The sequence below is a fragment of the Gossypium arboreum genome, chromosome 11, assembly GCF_025698485.1.
Source record: "Gossypium arboreum isolate Shixiya-1 chromosome 11, ASM2569848v2, whole genome shotgun sequence".
NCBI classification, from domain to species: domain Eukaryota; kingdom Viridiplantae; phylum Streptophyta; class Magnoliopsida; order Malvales; family Malvaceae; genus Gossypium; species Gossypium arboreum.
Window position 1 is genome coordinate 79501146 of NC_069080.1, and position 4341 is coordinate 79505486.

Here is a 4341-nt window from a genome sequence, read left to right on the forward strand (position 1 = left end):
TCTTTCTCTCTTTTTTTGGTGCAGTATCCGTATAGTACTTGGTATGTTTTTTTATGTTTCTTCACTCTCGGCTATACTCTTCCTGTTTCTCTAGATTTACTCGAGAAGTGAAGGGGTTTTTGTTAAAGAATTGTGGAAGCATTCAACCTTGTGGTTACCACTCGTTGAAAGGTAATTGAATCCTTAGATACCATGTGATGAATTTGATATAGGGTTGGTGTTAAGGGGTTGGCTGAACGTTTATTTGTCTATATCTGACTTTGTGCTTCTCTTAAGTCTGTTTTTGACGTAAGCCATCTGTGAGAATACATTCTTCAGTAATGGGCCTCTTTGGTAATGCAGCTTCTTGTCAAGGAGGGTGTGGCCGATCTTTGTCAATGAATTTGGTGGACTAAATTGCACCCTGCAAGCAAGACAGGTATCGATCATTGACTTTGGGTTAGATTTGAAGTAAGGAAGTTAGCTATGTGATCTAATGGAATATTTTATGAATGTAGGATTGGTGCTCGTGGTCTCTTAACAAATCTTCATAAACAAGGTGTGTGATCACACTCCTTTTTACTGTAAAATGGAAAAAGCCAAAAAGCGAAAAGAACGGCAATGGTCACTACATGAGCACAGAAACGCGCGTGTGGAGACTCTGATGTGATTGTAGAGGCCACCATTGATTTCAAAAAGAAAGTTTATGAAAATCACTCCAATGTGACACCACTGATTCGGCCATAACATTTAGGCTGAGTTTGGGGTGTTGCAGTTACTGTTTTATCATAGCTTCCTCGGGCTCTCACGTAGCGTCTTCAACACCATGACGTTTCCACAAGACTTTCTCAAGAGCTATGCTTTTATTTCTCAACTGTTTAACTTCACGTGCTAGAATTCTGATTGGTTCTTCGTTGTTCGTCATATCAAGTTGAATTTCAATCTCGTACGGAGAAATTACATGTGATGGATCCGATCTATATTGAGGCAACATTGATAATGAAAACACATTGTGAATCTTTTCTAATTCTGATGATAATGCTAATTGATATGCCACTGGTCCTATTCTTTCAATAATTTCATATGGCCCAAAAAATGCGGACTCAATTTGCCTTTGCGACCGAAACAAAGTATTTTCTTCCGTGGAGATACTTTCAAAAACATTTCGTCACAGATCTAAAATTCAATGTCTTTTCGTTTCAAATCCGCGTACAATTTTTGACGATCTGAAGCTACTTTCAAACAGTCACAAATTACTATTACTTTTTCTTCGGTTTCTCTAACCAAATCAACCTCGTGGATTTGTTTCTCGCTTAGTTTGGTCTAGTAGAATGGAGTTCGGCATTTACGACCATACAAAGCTTCGTACGATGCCATTTTTATACTTAATTGAAAGCTGTTATTATATGCAAATTCAACTAGTGGCAAATATTTCTCCCAGTTGCCTTTGAACTCTAAAACACAACATTGAAGCTTATCTTCGGGAACCTGAATTACTCTCTTGGATTGACTATCGATTTACGGATGAAAAGCTATACAAAAATTTAACTTTGTACCCAAAGCTTTTTGTAAGTTCTTCCAAAATCACGATGTAAACCTCAGATCTCTATCTGAAATAATCGAAACTGGTACCTTATGCAATCTAACAATCTAAAAAATGTATAACTTCGCCAATTTATCAAGCGAAAAGTCAGTACGTACCGGGATGAAATGTGTAGATTTCGTCAGTCGATCAACGAAAACCTAAATTGCAACTTTCTTTTTTGGAGACAGGGGTAATCCCGATACGAAATCTATAGTCACTCTATCCCATTTCCACTTCGGTATCATTACAGACTGAAGCAAACCCGAAGGCACTTGATGCTCGACTTTCACTTCCTGACAAATCAAACACATTGACACAAACTCAAAAATGTCTCATTTCATACCCAACCACTAATACGACTTCTTCAAACCATTGTACATTTTGGTACTCCCTGGGTGAAACTGTAACGCCCTTAACCCATATCCGTCACTGGAATAGGGTTACGAGGCATTACTGAATAACACACCTCATTCACATACACGTAAGCATTCATAATCGAAATTCATTTAAAAAATTCATAATGTCCCTTATAAGGCTTTATGAGACCTTAAAACATGCTTAGAAGGGGTTCAAGACTAAACCGATAACATTCAAAAACTTTGGGAAACATAGAAAATTTTCAAAGATATAAGGGTCACACGCTAGTGTGAACAAGCTGTGTGCCTCACATGGCTACCAGACATGCCCGTGTGAAAATAGGGCATACATACTAACCTGCATCACACAGTCGAAGACACGCCCGTGTGTCATGGTCGTGGGAAGATTAAGGAGGTTACTGACTTGGGTCACACGGTCGACCACACGCCCATGTGCCAGCCCGTATACCACACACGACCAATAGACATGTCCATGGGTCTTGGCCTTGTCAAAACTGTAGGGTATATTGACTTTAAATCATAGGGTACCCTAAGGGACACACGGCCGTGTAAGATAACCGTGTGTCGCACATGGCTGGGACACACGCCCGTGTCTCTACCCGTGTGGACAAAAATAGACCATTTATCAGGCCAACATGCCACCCAAAAAAGGTCATCTCAACAAGCATAAACCAAAGCATAATTCACCAAATAGCCACCAAAACCATACCCAAACATGCATAATTCTATCCACAATATCACCAATCAATTTCATACTCAATTTCATATCAAAGAATACCAATTTCATGAACAAATATCCTACCAATCCATTTTTCTTAAACAACATTTAATTCAACTCAAAATCATATGAAAACCTTACCATTTCAACTACCAAATCATACCTAAATGGCCATTCACACAAGACCATATATATACATCAATTATAACATTTTTCCATCACATAGTTTATACCAAAATCAATTCCATAGTCTCAATGATATTCATGCCATATCACATGGCAAGAAATACACTTAACACATATCATAACATCACTAGCCTATACATTCCATACATTAATATTTACAACTTCAAAAGTACCAAAATATCATTCGATAGTGTGACGACGATTCTTGACGATCCTCGAGCTCATGGTAGCTTTGATAATCTATAAAACAATGAAAAACATACACAAAGTAAGCTTTCTAAAGCTTAGTAAGCTATATACAATAAACTTAACACATAAGATAAACTTAAAACAATTCATTCATAGTAAGATCATACAATTCATAATTTCATTTCATAAATCACATCTAGTTCACTTGTTCATAGTTCACTTGCATATAATCACATTTCATTCTCTTGTAATTCACATGTCATCATTTATAACATACTCACCTTTCATTAATGAAGAACATGTACATTTCATACGTACTTGAATTGGATATTCATTCACATATAAATTCCTTCCTCGACAATGCCCGTTGAACCATTTGGAATCAATAAGGATACTCAGATAGCTCGAAAAGCTCGTATAATACCAATGTCCCAGACGAGGTCTTACATGTAATCAAAAATCAATGGCACTATCCTAGACAGGGTCTTACACAATATCATATACGATGCCAATGTCCCAGACATGGTCTTACACGTAAATCTCAAATCGATGCCAATGTCCCGGAGGTGGTCATACATGAAATCACATATCAAAATCCTATTGTAATAGGCCAATTCTGGCCTAGGCCGATTTATAAAATAAAGACCAAATAAATAAACAAAAAATCCAAATATTTTTATAGTCTATTAAATGTCCATTTACAAACTAAACTCAGACCCAGACAAGCCCAACAACCAACCCTAACCCAAATTCAAAACCTAAAACCTAGACCCAAAAATACAAGCTCGATAGGCCCAATATTTTAATTCTCAGGAAACCCTAGGGTTTCCACTTTTGCGCTGCAGCCTTCAACCGCCGTACAGCCCCAACGCCTCTTGTGCCTCCACATCAATGCACCGTACGCCACCCTCGTGCCTCCACGTCCCCACCTCTATACTTGCACAGATGCAGGAGGACAACAGACACAAGAAAATAACAGAAAATTGTATTTTTTTCATTATTCTTTCTCTTCGCTATAAAGCCAAAGGAAAATCATCTGTAGTTTTTTTATGAACGATTATTGATTACACACACTGAAATACGCACACTAAATATCAAAAAAAAAAAAAGGAATCAAAAGTCATTTTGAAGGTGATTCCTATTTCTATTTGTTTTTTTTTTATTTTTTTCCGAATTGCTTGCAATCTTTGTATAGAAAACAAAAGGAAGACTGAAACGGCGCCAATGAAAGCCGAAATACGTCAGAAATATTGAGATATGGGCGAGGGTCGAATGGTGTTGAATGTACCTTTTCAGATTTTGCTACA